We start from the raw sequence: 17,284 nt of genomic DNA on the forward strand, positions 1-17,284 counted from the left end.
AAATTTGTATACATTAATAATGTCTGTGTTAATTACAGTCATTTACCGTTCTCACTCTCAGTGGAAACGTTGTTTTTCAGAATTCACAACCTGCTACACTTGTGAGAAACAAGTTTTGGTTATTACCATAACCATCATTTACGAGGTTTGTTAATTTTTTCATTGTCTTTTGTTTGGAGTGCTTCATGTGAGCAATGCGCATGTGTTTTCTGTCCTAATAATGTTGAGGGAGCGAGCGGGTGCGCCGTTGCCTGCTGCGCGGAAAGTTTAAAATTTTTTTTTGTTTTTTTTACATAATCTGCAAATTATTAAATATAAAAACTATAGTACCTCACAGTAAGCTATTTGAAAAATCTTTACAACAATCTCCCCCTCGAGGCTGGTCTTCTCGCGTTAGTTGACTTTTCACCTTTTAGATTTTTTTTCTTCCGATTTTTATGCTTAATAATAACCATGACGATGATTTTGAGATGCTACTGTTCCACAAAAATGCGCATATGAAAATCATAACTGGCACGCAGAAGGGTAGAAATGGTAGGATAAATTGTAAGTTGGCAGTACATACAACCGGCTTCGCAACCGCAGACATTGGGTAACCACGCCGGCGCAGTACCTCCACATCCAGCTTCTTCACCTGCGTGATCGTCTGAGACCAACCACGCAGACAGCTGATGAAACTGTGGGCTTGCACAACTGAAGAATTTCTGCACAAACTGTCAAAAACTGTCTCAGAGAAGCTAATCTGTGTGCTCGTTGTCCTTACCAGGGTCTTGACCTGACTGCAGTTCGGCATGGTAACCGACTTCAGTAGGCTCACCTTCGATGGCCATTGGCACGCTGGAGAATTTTGCTCTTCACGGATAGATCCCGGTTTCAACTGTACCGGGCAGATGGCAGACAGCGTGTATGGCGTCGTGTGGTCAAGCTGTTTGCTGATGAGAACGTTGTGAACAGAGTTACCTCTTGTTGGCAGTGGGGTTATGGTATGGGCAGGCATAAGCTACGGACAAAGAACACAATTGCTTTTTATTGATGGCAATTTGAATGCACAGAGATACTGTGACAAGATCCTGAGGCCCATTGTCGTGCCATTCATCTGCCGCCATCACCTCATGTTTCAGCATAATGCATGGCCCCATGTTGCAAGGATCTGTACACAATTCCTGGAAGCTGAAAATGTCCCAGGTCTTCCATGGCCTGCATACTCACCAGACATGTCACCCATTGAGCATGTTTGGGATGCTCTGGATCGATGTGTACGTTAGCATTTCATGTTTTACTCCAGCAGCAACAAGCTGAGGAGCAATAGGGAAATCCCGCACAAAATAGGCTACACTGTGTGCGTGTCATAGTTGTGTTGGATAAATACCATACATGATGACAAACAAAAATACACAACGTACAGTTTAATTCCACAAAATAATGGAATTGAACCTATAGACCGATAAGCATGATGGTAAAATGTATTTCCAATGACTGGTATTTCCATCAATGAATAAAAAGCGTTATTTTGCAAGGAGATTTTTTTTCTCCCAGTCATTTTGGCCTGCAACAGTTTGATTTATCAGCTTTAAAAAAATCTATTGTTTAAAAGCCAGCAAATCCCAGCTAACGGAAACTTTGTACTACGGTATCTCTTTTTAAAAGCTGTTTTGAAAGGCGGTGATTTGGCAAAGCCTGGTGAGGGCTTTTTTTTTACCTGAAGAAGAGAGGACGGATTTGTTCGCGAAAGCAAAGGGATGCCTCTGAAGAGTTCTCCTGACTGTCTCATTATCAGCTGCATGCAGACCACAGGACACTGATCAACCTGCTCTATCTATCCTCTGGTCTGATAGCCACACTGCTTTGGGCTCTGTCATTGAAGATAAAGGCCAATGAAGCCAATCTGTCCACATGTCTCTCTGTGTCTGTGCCTATAGCAGCTCTATTGATTAGACTCTTTTGTTGGGCAGAAGTGAATGAGGTGATGGTGTGTGTGCGCGTGTGTGTGAGCCAAAGTTGTGGACGTGCATGGACTCCAGAGCACTGATCAGTGTGTGTCTGAGGAGGAGAGGAGGGCACAGTTAAAATATGTAACACCCTGGTGGTGTCTGGGGGAAGCTCCTGTTTTGTGCCTCTGCCCATGAGAAGTTGTAGGTCTGCTCTGCTCTGTTCTGACTAGGCTCAAAGAGGAGACTCGGCAGTCATTTCCACAGCTTTGATCCTCTGGTTTCTGCCCTCACTTCACAGGTTAAAACCTTCTACTAAAATGAATTGGGTTTATTAAGCACTTGATGCTGGAGCCCGATACTGGGATGGGATGCACAGAGAGAGAGGAGGGAGCTATTGGATCTCAGCTTGTCTGGGTCTTTCTCTTTCAATTCAATTCAAAGGGCTTTATTGGCATGGTAAACATATGTTTACATTGCCAAAGCAAGTGAAATAGATACTAAACAAAAGTGAAATAAACAATAAAAATGAACAGTAAACATTACACTCACAAACGTTCCAAAGGAATAGAGACATTTCAAATGTCATGTTATGGCTATACACAGTACAGTGTTGTAACGATGCTCTCGCTCTGTCTCTCTCTTTCTCTCTGGCTTGGAACGGTCTATGTTTTATATTGGTTCCTTTGTGTACTTGTTATCTTGGTTTCCTCTCCTGGAACTGACTCAAAACAAATAACTCACCGTGTCCATGAATGCACAGGTTTGTTATAACACAATAGATGTAGACGAAAGCGCCCACAGCGATTAGACCTAACGCTCCGAAACGAAAGAAAATAACTTTTTCGTTTTGAGTTTTCTTCAGGGCTGGAGAAAAGAGAAGGTATTCTCTTCTCAAGTTACCCTTGCCTTAGCGGGGGACTTTGAAACATTATGTCTGATGTGCTTGAGCACACTTTTATTGCAGAGACAAAGCACCCTGAAGGGGTAAGAAACAATCAGCTTTGCATTCATGCATTCAGCTCCGGTTGTGGTTTGGAGATAGAGAGAGGGAGAGAGAGGGAGAGAGATGGAGAGGGAGAGAGGGAGAGATGGAGAGGCAGGGTGGGAGGCAGGGATGAGATGATGCGCACTAGCCACAGAACATAGGGCCCTATAAAATAAGTTTTAAAAAATTGTCTGATTCTATTAAAAAAAAATCCCAAATTCCTTTTTCTCCATTTTGTTCTTCCAGGTTTCCATTTTCCCAGTTCTTTTTCAGGTTTTCGCTCTCAAAAAGTACATGTTTTTAATAGAAAAAGAAACCAAAAAATAATGTTCTAAGTTCATAACAATGCTTAAACCACATCAGGAAACTTGAGGTCTGGGAAAAATATAAGACATTTAGATTTCTGAATCAAGTGTGCAGGCACCTAGCATTATTGTTTGGTTAGCGGTGTTTCTGTAGCACATGAGATGGAGTTTGCAAAACAAATGGCCATTGGATTGATGCAGATAGTCATGATATCATTCTGCCAGATAGGCTACTTTGTAGATAGTTAACATTTAATTTAGGATTCTGGGAAAGCCTTTCCATCTACCAGAAGACGGTTAGGCCTATCATTAGCATCACTATATGTTTCCTGTTCCTTAATTGTTTGAAACCTGGACATTTCACTTCATATTATGAAGCATGTCTTACCTTGCTTCATAGTAGCCTATAGCCAAAATCCTACCATAGAAACGTGTAGGCAGTTATTTTTATTAAGACTTCTATTGGTCTTCTTTCCACTTTCTTTCATTGTCTAGCAGCCAAAGGCATTATCCTAGTCATATTAGCAATCCATGATAGTTGTTGCATCTTTATCTCCCCTCGTTTCCATCTCTGTCCATGAAACCGCTTGCATGTGCATTTTAGAATGGCGTCTCTCCACACATTGCATTTTGGAACCTTTGTGCATAGGTCTACTGCAAGGTGCACATTGCTGCACCTAAAATGTGAAGAAATAATAGTTTATCATAATTTTAAGTTAAGCATTCTGATCTGTTCCATCAGCCCTATTAATTGAAATGGGGTATACCTCCACTACACTACATTGATTTTGTTGAATTCCGTTTTAATTTCTCTATTCCGTGATTCTCGTATAAGGCCATAAGAACACTGACAGGATGTGGGCTTTTAGTGTGGGCACCCATCCATCTTCCTCTGTCAGGTGGCAGCTCCCATATCCTCCTCCTCCTCCTACATGTCCACGGGAGGCTTCGTTATGTCCTACCGCGTGAGTCCTATGGCATGTGTGTGTTGTGTATATTTACAATGTGTGTGTGTGTGTGTGTGTGTGTGTGTCTCTCTATCTCTCTCTCACTGTATATCTGTCTGTATGTGCGTGTCCCTATGTGAAGACTTCTCTGTGTGTAAGCCTGTGTGTGTGCATCATGATGTGAATGATAGCAGGGCCGTCTGGGTGAGGGCAGGAGGGCTATCTCAGAGTCCAGCCTGGACAACGGCTCATACACAATTTAACAGCCGGCTAGCCAGGGACAAATGAAGAAGTGGCCTATCCATCAGCCACGCAGGGCCACCACAGCCAGGTGACAGAGCATAGGGCTGTCTCATGGCGTGCCGTCACCTGCTGGGGCTGACTCTAGGCTGGGCAGGCAGCCTTCCTGGACTCAGGCGGGTGTGTGTGTATGTGTTTGTCTACCAGACAGGACAAGGTCGGGTCTGTCAAGGCCTCAAGAGGGGTCTGTGAGACAGAGGCGTGATGCATGGTGAAGGGGACAGCTAGAAGAAGGGGATGGTTGAATGGACAAGTAGCTAAAGATGTAGAATCTTAATTGAAACCAGTTTCTCACAGCAGGAAATTGTGTGGATTTTCATGAATTGACATTTTTTGTAGGGGTTGGATACATTTAGTTGTTCTGGCAAATCAAGTCTGACACTTTAAAGTGGAAATGACTAACTTCAGAAGCGTTTTTAAACCTAGAATACACTACAAGTTAGCATTTCCTGCAACAACGGGGTGATAAAATGAAGATCCTACATCTGTATTCAGGTGACGATACAGTCAGAAAGGACCCATGGGGTTAAGTTGGTGAAACTCCTCCACTGTTGAATTGCTGTTACGATAGCATGGTGACACTTTTCTATCACCCTATGTGTCTGCCTCTGTCGTGATTTAACCCTCCTGGTGTGTTCGTTTCATGTTAATTAATTCTGTGTTCCCGGTCCAAAATGACCACCCCATTATAGCTGATTATAAATACATAGCAATCCATATATTATCACCTAATGTTGTGTTAGATCTTTTTTTTTATCAACTTCAGTTCTTGTGAATATTACATGTTTTGAACTTCTATTTGCTATTTATGGCCTGAAGGCCTCATTGACCTGAGCTCATACAACTCGTTTTTGAGTAAAAAAAAAAGCATAATTATGGATTATTTTGACTATAACAAATACTCAAGATGAAACATATTGTGCTATTTATCACAAACTACTTTGTGTCAAAGTTTAACAAGGACACTCTCCTCACCAGCGTCATGATCAAAGACATGATCAAGAGCCTCACATACAGTATATCGTTTGGTCATTGTGCTGCCACAGAATGAATTGTGAGCAAGGCCTCAAAAAAGCTTTATATACCAGAGCTGTGAGAAAAGCTCTATATATTATTGAAACAATTGTATTTTATTTTATTTTATTTCACCTTTATTTAACCAGGTAGGCTAGTTGAGAACAAGTTCTCATTTACAATTGCGACCTGGCCAAGATAAAGCATAGCAGTGTGAACAGACAACAACGCAGAGTTACACATGGAGTAAACAATAAACAAGTAAATAACACAGTAGAAAGAAAAAAATTGTCTCTATACATTGTGTGCAAAAGGCATGAGGAGGTAGGCAAATAATTGCAATTTTGCAGATTAACACTAGAGTGATAAATGATCAGATGGTCATGTGCTGGTAGAGATACTGGTGTGCAAAAGAGCAGAAAAGTACATAAATATAAACAGTATGGGGATGAGGTAGGTAAATTGGGTGGGCTATTTACCGATGGACTATGTACAGCTGCAGTTAGCTGCTCAGATTGCAGATGTTTGAAGTTGGTGAGGGAGATAAAAGTCTCCAACTTCAGCGATTTTTGCAATTCGTTCCAGTCACAAGCAGCAGAGAACTGGAAGGAAAGGCGGCCAAATGGGGTGTTGGCTTTAGGGATGATCAGTGAGATACACCTGCTGGAGTGCGTGCTACGGGTGGGTGTTGCCATCGTGACCAGTGAACTGAGATAAGGCGGAGCTTTACCTAGCATGGACTTGTAGATGACCTGGAGCCAGTGGGTCTGACGACGAATATGTAGCGAGGGCCAGTCGACTAGAGCATACAGGTCGCAGTGGTGGGTGGTATAAGGTGCTTTAGTAACAAAACGGATGGCAATGTTGCGATTGTTTGTGAGAATGCCAACAGGTGTGGTCCCCGTGGGGGAAAGATTATATTTGGGACATGTTCCCGTGCGGGTTGCCATGGAAGCCAAGAAGTGAGGTGAGGTGTGAGGTGTGTGTGTGCGTGTGTGTTCAAACACATGCATGTGGGGGTCTGGGAGAGGAATTGTGTCCATCTGATGAATGGGCATGTGCCTGAACTACATTTTATACACATTGTAGTCTCACCCATTAATTTCTAATGACCGGTCATTTTTGACCGGGGACACCACAGGTGTACAAAAGTTAAATAAAACACCTAAAATGTAATGAAAATCATCTAAATGTATTTTGTGTGTTCAGATGCCCTGTGTGGACAAAGTCATGGAACCTTATGACAATCAGATTAAATGAACTACATTTTTCAGAGAGAAAACTTCTCAACAGGAGGAGGATTAAACAGAATTTCAGATTTGGATAGCAGTACATTCCCTGGTTGGACTACTGCAGGGATAACTCCTAGTGTGCGTGTACTGGCTACAGGTGTGTGAGGCTGTGAGTGTGGCTGGATTGTGTGTATGCATGTGTGACAGGGGAGACCGGCTGGATGAAAACTGCAGTTGTGGAAGTAACTAAGGTAATACAAGTGAACATGTTAGAATGCGTGGTGAACTGACCGAATCCAAATTATAACACAGATTATATGTATTTAAGTTTTACAAGTTATGGCCTGCTTTAAAAGCTTACACTCGATTGATTTGGGTTTTCTTGCCGACGTGCAGTGGGTCTAGATGAGTTGGGCTGTGTATTATCTAAAGTCAAAAGGAATGTTCATGATTTAGAATTGCAGGTTGCTGCTACTGAAGTGCAGGGAGGATAAGAGGCGGGCAAGATTCTCCTCTCCTCCGTGACCAATATCAAGGCACTGCTGTGGGCTGGTGACTCATTGGGCCTGATTCTCTCTTCTGCAGAACATCAGCAGCCAGCTAGCTACCTCTATCTCTCTGGCACCAGCTCTGTATTGAGTATGACACAAACACACCTAGGTATCTTTTTCTCTCTCCCCCTCTTTCTGTCTCCCCCCCGTTCTTTTCTCGTTTGCCCCTAAAATAAATAAAGGTGCTATCTATAACCTAAAGGGGTTCTTCGGCTGTCCCCGTAGGAGAACCCTTTGAAGATCCATGTTTGATTCCTGGTAGAATAACCCTTTTGACTCTAGGCAGAACCCTTTTGGGTTCCATGTAGGATCCTTTCCACAGAGAGGTTCTACAGGGAACCCAAAAGGGTTCTACGTGGATCCAAAAATGGTTATCCTGTGAGGACAGCCGAAGAACCCTTTTGGAACCCTTTTTTTCTGCGTGTGTGGCCTCATGTGATGCACGGAGATAGCTGATATACTCTGCTGTATACTGTGAATCAGTTATATAGGCCAAGCTCTCCTCTGATTATGACACCACTTAATAAATCATGTGAGCCTCTGCTTCTCTTTATACTCTATTTCAAATACAGAAATAGGCTACATCGTTAGAATTCAGCTGAAAAAACTTTACGAGCAGCAAGGATCCCTTGACCTGGCTGGAACATTCGGAAGGCCAGTACATAGACATGACATTTCTAAATCAACATGTGCATAATGATTTCATCGTAGCCTGTGCTGGTCTGACAAACAGACCAGTTAGTAGTAGAGGATAAAGCGGAAATGATCATCACCAACCACACTTATCGCAGGCATTTTGCTGATCTAAGTAGCCTATACTAGAGAAATGTGAAGTTTGACATGAAATAAGTTTGCTAATTGATTGTTAATGGGTCAATTGATGGCTACACCCATCAAACTAGTAGTGCTAGTTTAAAGGATCATTTAAAACTGGGGTGCACATTAATGTTATAAACTTTGTTCTAGTTATCGTTATCGCATCAATTCAGGCAATTTATCGCGATATGGATTTTTGTCCATATCGCCCAGCCCTAGTTAGTAGATGTATTAGTTTTGTCCCTTAGAGACAGAGAAACGCTATTCCAGCTTTTTTAATCAGCCTGGAACGTAATGGCCTTGATAATACCAATTAGTCCAATCAACTGATTTCTGCATAATGTCTAATTATTGCCTGTATATATGAATATCTTAACTCAATCATGCATGTCTTAGTAAATTACAGGGATGAAAAGGACCCGACCGCTGGGCTCTCACCACCAACTCTCTCTGCAGAGGCAGCTGTGTCTAGTTGCCACGGCAACTCGTACTTTATGTTAGATTTGCTCTGTCAATCAGAAAGGCAACAAAGTGCCTAAATTCCCTGATTTCTCTGCTGTGGTGTGCAATTATAGTCCCACACAATGCTAAATATATCATACAACCCATACAAGGCCTTATATTCACTTTCCTATTAGTTTATAAAACTGATCTATGTTGGTACTGCTCTCAATGCAGTAGGCATACAGTCGCTTTAAAATAAATGTATGTCACAGTGTTGATTTATGGGGCGGCAGGTAGCCTAGTGGTTGGGCCAGTAACCAAAAGGTAGCTGGTTTGAATCCCAGAGCTGACTAGGTAAAAAAATAAATATGCCGATGTGCCCTTGAGCAAGGCACTTAACCCTAATTGCTTCTGTAGGTCACTCTGGATAAGAGCGTCTTCTAAATGACTAAAATGTCAAATGTAAATGAGTCTTTTTCGCATATTTAAACAATCAACGCAAAGTGGCTTAGCATAAGATGAGAGCATAATGAGGCCAAACATTGAAGCAAAACTTGCGCTTATTTGGTTTTGGATAGTTGGACTAGACGTGAGTGACTGATACAAGTTTTAGATCCTGCCTTCATCCCATTGCCTTTACTATGCTAATTAACTGGGCTTATTTCCTTTTTCCTATGGTCTCTGTGGGTCCCATTTGGGGGCTTTGTTAAACACAGTGACGCGTAATAAGTGGTGCGATAGGGAGGCGACCCTCTCATTATAGCTGTGGCGATGGTCAACCTGCTGCAGGCTACTGATAATCACAGGCACCAGTTCAGAGGTGGCATGTTACGATAGTTCCACACTTTGTGGTCTTGAACCTGCCTGCCGTGACCCCTAACCTCCACTGTGACTTATCAGAAAGCCTACTTCCACTCATTATCATCTTGTTCTCTGGGAGTCACTGGCCAGGGACGGATTTGTCCATGCAGGTCACCTGCTATAACAAAGAGAGACTCTCTGGAACAATCCCAACTGACAAGGCAGTGATTCGTGAATTTCCTTTTCCCGAATCGTCCCTCTTTGAATAGCTACTGGCCACCTCTCCTGTTCCGATCTTCTACCCTCATATTAGAAAGAAAGCTGAGCGACTCTCCCCCACTCCAGTGACAGCTGAGCGACTCTCCCCCACTCCAGTGACAGCTGAGCGATGAACACTGTGTGACCGCCATGCACGCGCCCTCAACCACTCCACCCTTCACCTATCCAGACGCAGTCCATTTGATTTTGATTCAGGAACAGCGAGGAAAGCTTGACTAAAAGCTAAATCAGTAATGCCTTCTCATCGGTTTTGATCTGGGCTTACAAATATGTAATATGGCACCTCCAAATACAAATATGGCACCTTCAATATGTCTCATACAGAGGGTTTAGTTTGACACTTAGCCAGACATAGTAAGGCATTTTTCAAATGCTATCTGCTGAATGGCATCTGAATGTTAGGCTACATCATTTATGTGGTCATACGTGTGTGTGTGTGTGTGTGTGTGTGTGTTCTCCTGATCTGAGAATTCAAAATAATGATTTATAAATGATTCGAGAAGTCAAATGACTTTGAATCTTTGAAGGAAAGATGTCTGGTCACGAAGGAATGAAGCAGTGTCTTCTTGCTCCTCTGTTGCCTGAAGCCTGAAACCTGTGTAGTCATCACTGTATAACGTACATTTTTACCCCCCCAACACCCTGCCTTCACTTCAAAGGCTGACAGATAACATCATTAGCTTTCTCAAGATATAGAAACTATCGGCCTCATAAATATGGGAGGCGGCTAGCCCACCAGGAGGTTCAGCCTCTCTGATCTGAGCTCTGACTGGAGGCGTAAGGATTTCCATCTAGCTAAGCTAGCTATAGCTACAGTACAGCCACTGCTGCACTCCGTCTTCTCCTTTCACAGCTCCAAACCGACTCATTTTCAAAAGATAACGATTCAACAGAAAAGGGAAAATCATTTTCTCTGGCTCTGCGTCAATAGTTCAGACTCCTTTCAAATGCTTCCCCATGATTACAGTTAGGCCAGTTGTTTGAATAATTGCCACAGTGCAGCAGGACCAATGACGTATAAACCCTGGATTGCTGATGCTATGCATTGACAGGCTTTGAAGCCAACAGTCGGCCAAATTGGCACGCCTCAGTAGGAGCAGTCCTCCATAGGAATGAATGGAATTCTACAGGAGTTCAATGAAATGTTTCAAGGACAAAATTAAGTGTATTTAGGATTTTTGTTGTTCTATTGGGGACAGTAACACCAGTAACAACTAAAAATGATACATTAGCTATATATTTTTTTATTTGTTAGTTTTATGTTTAGCTCACATAATATAATTTGAAAGTATACATTAAGGTGTCTGTAGTAGAACAAGTGAAATGAATGTAGAGGAACTGCACCTTCTGATTCTGCCTTGCTCCTACGGAAAGGTTATCGGCCCCCCAAAAGAGAAAATAATATATATATATATATATATATATATATATATAAACTCAGCAAAAAAGAAACGTCCCCTTTTCAGGACCCTGTCTTTCAAAGATAATTCGTAAAAATCCAAATAACTTCACAGATCTTCATTGTAAAGGGTTTAAACACTGTTTCTCATGCTTGTTCAATGAACCATAAACAATTAAATGAACATGCACCAGTGGAACGGTCGTTAAGACACTAACAGCTTACAGACGGGAGAAAATTAAGGTCACAGTTATGAAAACTTAGGACACTAAAGAGGCCTTTCTACTGACTCTGAAAAACACCAAAAGAAAGATGCCCAGGGTCCCTGCTCATCTGCGTGAACGTGACCTAGGCATGCATGAGGACTGCAGATGTGGCCAGGGCAATAAATTGTAATGTCCGTACTGTGAGACGCCTAAGACAGCACTACAGGGAGACAAGACGGACAGCTGATCGTCCTCGCAGTGGCAGAGCACATGTAACAACACCTGCAAAAGATCGGTACATCCAAACATCACACCTGCGGGAAAGGTGCAGGATGGCAACAACAACTGCCCGAGTTACACCAGGAACGCACAATCCCTTCATCAGTGCTCAGACGGTCCGCAATAGACTGAGGGCTTGTAGGCCTGTTGTAAGGCAGGTCCTCACCAGACATCCCCGGCAACAACGTCACCTATGGGCACAAACCCACCGTTGCTGTTGGGGAACTTGCAGGTGCCTTGGTGGAAGAATGGGGTAACATCTCACAGCAAGAACTGGCAAATCTGGTTCAGTCCATGAGGAGGAGATGCACTGCAGTACTTAATGCAGCTGGTGGCCACACCAGATACTGACTGTTACTTTAGATTTTGACCCCCCTCTTGTTCAGGGACACATTATTCAATTTCTGTTAGTCACATGTCTGTGGAACTTGTTCAGTTTATGCAAATATTTACACATGTTAAGTTTGCTGAAAATAAATGCAGTTGACAGTGAGAGGAAGTTTCTTTTTTTGCTGAGTTTATATATGACACACAGGACCAGTCAAACGTTTGGACACACCTACTCATTCCAGGGATTTTCTTTATTTTTTTGTATTTTCTACATTGTAGAATAATAGTGAAGACATCAAAACTATGAAATAACACATATGGAATCATGTAGGGAGTCGTTTTTCGGAAAGGATGTTAAACGGGTGTCCTGACTCTCTGTGGTCACGAAAGATCCCATTGCACTTATCATAAGAGTGGGGGTGTTAATCCTGGTGTCCTGGCTAAATTCCCATTCATACCATCATGGCCACCTAATCATCCCTAGCTTCAAATTGGCTTATTCATCCCCCCTGTAACGGTTTTCTTGATGAGAAGGAGAGTCGGACCAAAATGCAGCGTGTCGATTGCGATCCATGTTTTAATGAACAAACGTAAAACACGAATCAATGCAAACACTACAAAATAAAGAACGTGATGAACGTAACGAAAACCTAAAACAGCCTATCTGGTGAAAAACACATAGACAGGAACAATCACCCACAAACACACAGTGAAACCCAGGCTACCTAAATATGGTTCCCAATCAGAGACAATGACGAACACCTGCCTCTGATTGAGAACCATATCAGGCCGAACATAGAACTAGACAAACTAGACATGTAACATAGAATGCCCACTCAGATCACACCCTGACCAATCAAAACATAGAAAATACAAAGTAAACTATGGTCAGGGCGTGACAGTACCCCCCCCCCAAGGTGCGGACTCCGGCCGCAAAACCTGAACCTATAGGGGAGGGTCTGGGTGGGCATCTGTCCGCGGTGGCGGCTCTGGCGCTGGACGTGGACCCCACTCCATGACAGTTTTAATCCCCCTCCTAAACGTCCCTAAATAGGTTACCCACCACAATGATAACATGGGACAGAGGTAACTCGGGACAGATGGGTAGCTCAGCACTGAGAGGAAGCCCAGGCAGGTAGTAGAAACTACCAGAACCTGGCTGGCTGGCGGTTTCAGCAGATCCTGGTCGACTAGCAGATCTGGAAGAATCTGGTCGACTGGCGGATCTGGGAGAATCTGGTCGACTGGCGGATCTGGGAGAATCTGGTCGACTGGCGGATCTGGGAGAATCTGGTCGACTGGCGGATCTGGGAGAATCTGGTCGACTGGCGGATCTGGGAGAATCTGGTCGACTGGCGGATCTGGGAGAATCTGGTCGACTGGCGGATCTGGGAGAATCTGGACGACTGGCAGATCTGGGAGAATCTGGACGACTGGCAGATCTGAGAGAGTCTGGACGACTGGCAGATCTGGAAGAGTCTGGTCGACTGGCAGATCTGGAAGAGTCTGGTCGACTGGCAGATCTGGAAGAGTCTGGTCGACTGGCAGATCTGGAAGAGTCTGGTCGACTGGCAGATCTGGAAGAGTCTGGTCGACTGGCAGATCTGGAAGAGTCTGGTCGACTGGCAGATCTGGAAGAGTCTGGACGACTGGCAGATCTGGAAGAGTCTGGACGACTGGCAGATCTGGAAGAGTCTGGACGACTGGCAGATCTGGAAGAGTCTGGACGACTGGCAGATCTGGGAGAGTCTGGTCGACTGGCAGATCTGGGAGAGTCTGGTCGACTGGCAGATCTGGGAGAGTCTGGTCGACTGGCAGATCTGGGAGAGTCTGGTCGACTGGCAGCTCTGGCTGCTCCATGCTGACTGGCTGCTCCATGATGACTGGCAGCTCCATGATGACTGGCAGCTCTGGCTGCTCCATGCTGACTGGCTGCTCCATGCTGACTGGCAGCTCTGGCTGCTCCATGCTGACTGGCTGCTCCATGCTGACTGGCAGCTCTGGCTGCTCCATGCTGACTGGCTGCTCTGGCTGCTCCATGCTGACTGGCTGCTCTGGCTGCTCCATGCTGACTGGCTGCTCCATGCTGACTGGCGGCCCTGGCTGCTCCATGCTGACTGGCGGCCCTGGCTGCTCCAAGCTGACTGGCGGCCCTGGCTGCACCATGCAGACTGGCAGCTCTGGCGGCTCCTTGCAGACTGGCAGCTCTGGCGGCTCCTTGCAGACTGGCAGCTTTGGCGGCATCCTGCAGACAGGCAGCTCTGGCGGCTCCTTGCAGACTGGCAGCTCCTTGCAGACTGGCAGCTCCTTGCAGACTGGCAGCTCCTTGCAGACTGGCAGCTCCTTGCAGACTGGCAGCTCTATGCTAACTGGCAGCTCTATGCTAACTGGCAGCTCTATGCTAACTGGCAGCTCTACGCTAACTGGCAGCTCTATGCTAACTGGCAGCTCTATGCTAACTGGCAGCTCTATGCTAACTGGCAGTTCTGAACAGGCGGGAGACTCCGGCAGCGCTGTAGAGAAGGAAGGCTCTAACAGCGCTAAACAGGCGGGAGACTCCGACAGCGCTGGAGAGGAGGAGGGCTCCGACAGCGCTGGACAGGCGAGGCGCACTGTAGGCCTGATGCGTGGTGCTGGCACTGGTGGTACTGGGCCGAGAACACGCACAGGAAGCCTGGTGCGGGGAGCTGCTACCGGAGGGCTGGGGTGTGGAGTAGGCACAGGATGGGTTAGACCGTGAAGGCGTACTGGAGATCTTGAGAGCGGTGCTGGCACAGGACGTGCAAGGCTAGGGAGGTGCACAGGAGGCCTGGTACGTGAGACTGGCACCATCTTCACCAGCCGACTAACACGCACCTCAGGACGAGTATGGAGCGCTGACCCAGGTGCCATCAAATCCCCGACACGCTCCGTCGGGCGAATTCCATGTTTAAAACACCAACACAGCAACTCCCTCATTTCTCTCTCCTCCAATTTCCCCATTAACTCCTTCAGTCTCTGTTTCGCTCACCTCCAACACCGGCTCTGGTCTCCTCCTTGGCTCCTCACGATAAACAGGGAGAGTTGGCTCAGGTCTGGCTCCTGACTCTGCCACACTCTCCCTGAGCCCCCCCCCAAGAAATTTTTGGTGCTGACTATGGGGCCTCCGTCCGCGCCGCCTTGCTTGCTTCGCAAACTCCATTCTCCTATATCCTTCCGCGCACTGCTCCATCGAATCCCAGGCGGGCTCCGGCACTCTCCCTGGGTCGACCGCCCACCTGTCTATCTCCTCCCAAGAAGTATAGTCCATACTGTACTCCACTTTGGGCTGTTCTTGCCTGTTGACACGCTGCTTGGTCCCTTTGTGTTGGGTGATTCTGTAACGGTTTTCTTGATGAGAAGGAGAGTCGGACCAAAATGCAGCGTGTCGATTGCGATCCATGTTTTAATGAACAAACGTAAAACACGAATCAATGCAAACACTACAAAATAAAGAACGTGATGAACGTAACGAAAACCTAAAACAGCCTATCTGGTGAAAAACACATAGACAGGAACAATCACCCACAAACACACAGTGAAACCCAGGCTACCTAAATATGGTTCCCAATCAGAGACAATGACGAACACCTGCCTCTGATTGAGAACCATATCAGGCCGAACATAGAACTAGACAAACTAGACATGTAACATAGAATGCCCACTCAGATCACACCCTGACCAATCAAAACATAGAAAATACAAAGTAAACTATGGTCAGGGCGTGACACCCCCTCTCTCCTGTGACTATTCCCAGGTCATTGCTATAAATAGGATTGTGTTCTCAGTCAACTTACCTAATAACATAAGGAATAAATAAATAAAAAGACAAAGGTAAGTTGGCTTGGGGGTTTAGTTTGATGTGGGTGTTTTTTGGGTGTATCCTTGCCACCATGCCAAGACACCCATCTGTCAGAATCTTGCCCGCAGCCGTTTCCCCCCACTCAATCACAACAAACAAATCTCCTACAGGTTGAGTTCAATAACTACAGACAGATGTATGGTGAGATGCCGGAAGAAGCTTTGCACGGGTCAGTAGCCTACAGAGTAATGCAATTACTGAAGTTATGTACACTGAACAAAAATATAAATGCAACATGGATCATAAAACCAGTCATTATCTGGTGTGACCACCATTTGTCTCATGCAGCACGACACATCTCCTTCTCATAGAGTTGATCAGGCTGTTGATTGTGGCCCGTGGAATGTTGTCCCACTCCTCTTCAATGGCTGTGCAAAGTTGCTGGATATTGGCGGGAACTGGAACACACTGTCATACACGTTGATCCAGAGCATCACAAACAAGCTCTGCGACATTGTCTGGTGAGTATGCAGGCCATGGAAGAACTGGGACATGTTCAGCTTCCAGGAATTATGTACAGATCCTTGCAACATAGGGCCGTGCATTATCATGCTGAAACATGAGGTGATGGCGGCGGATGAATGGCACGACAATGGGCCTCAGGATCTCGTCATGGTATCTCTGTGCGTTCAATTTGCCATCGATAAAATCCGTAGCTAATGCCTGCCCATACCATAACCCAACCGCCACCATGGGGAAATCTGTTCACAACGTTGACATCAGCAAACCACTGGCCCACACAACGCCATCTGCCCGGTACAGTTGAAACCGGGATTCATCCACTTCTCCAGCGTGCTAGTGGCATCGAAGGAGAGCATTTGTCCACTGAAGTCAGTTACGATGCTGAACTGCAGTCAGATCAAGACCCTGGTGAGGACGATGAGCACACAGATGGCAATTTCTGACAGAAATTCTTCAGTTATGCAAACCCACAGTTTCATCAGCTGTCCGGGTGGTTGGTCTCAGACGATGCCGAAGATGAAGAAGCCGGATGTGAAGGTCCTGGGTTACACTTGGTCTGCGGTTGTGACGCCGGTTGGATGCACTGCCAAATTCCCTAAAACTCCGTTGGAGTCAGCTTCTTGATATGCCACTCCTGTCAGGTGGATGTATTATCTTGGCAAATGAGACATGCTCACTAATAAGCTTCTTGTTGATATGGAAAATTTCTGGAATCTTTTATTTCAACCCAGGAAACACTTTACATCAAATGTATTTATATAGCCCTTCTTATATCAGCTGATATCTCAAAGTGCTGTACAGAAACCCAGCCTAAAACCCCAAACAGCAAGCAATGCAGGTGTAGAAGCACGGTGGCTAGGAAAAACTCCCTAGAAAGGCCAAAACCTAGGAAGAAACCTAGAGAGGAACCAGGGTATGAGGGGGGGGGGCAGTCCTTTTCTGACTGTGCCGGGTGGAGATAATAACAGAACATGGCCAAGATGTTCAAATGTTCATAAATGACCAGCATGGTCAAATAATAATAATCACAGTAGTTGTCGAGGGTGCAGCAAGTCAGCACCTCAGGAGTAAATGTAATTTGGCTTTTCATAGCGGATCATTAAGAGTATCTCTCCCGCTCCTG

General features: G+C 45.2%; 1 protein-coding gene across 5 annotated transcripts in view; it reads left to right on the plus strand.

The window, feature by feature from the left end:
- LOC110522208 (protein FAM184A) overlaps positions 1–17,284 on the plus strand; it is a 163,519-nt gene that overhangs the window by 24,881 nt on the left and 121,354 nt on the right. The gene's annotated exons all lie outside the window — the stretch shown is intronic.

The sequence above is a fragment of the Oncorhynchus mykiss genome, chromosome 4 (genome assembly GCF_013265735.2).
Source record: "Oncorhynchus mykiss isolate Arlee chromosome 4, USDA_OmykA_1.1, whole genome shotgun sequence".
Lineage (NCBI taxonomy): Eukaryota > Metazoa > Chordata > Actinopteri > Salmoniformes > Salmonidae > Oncorhynchus > Oncorhynchus mykiss.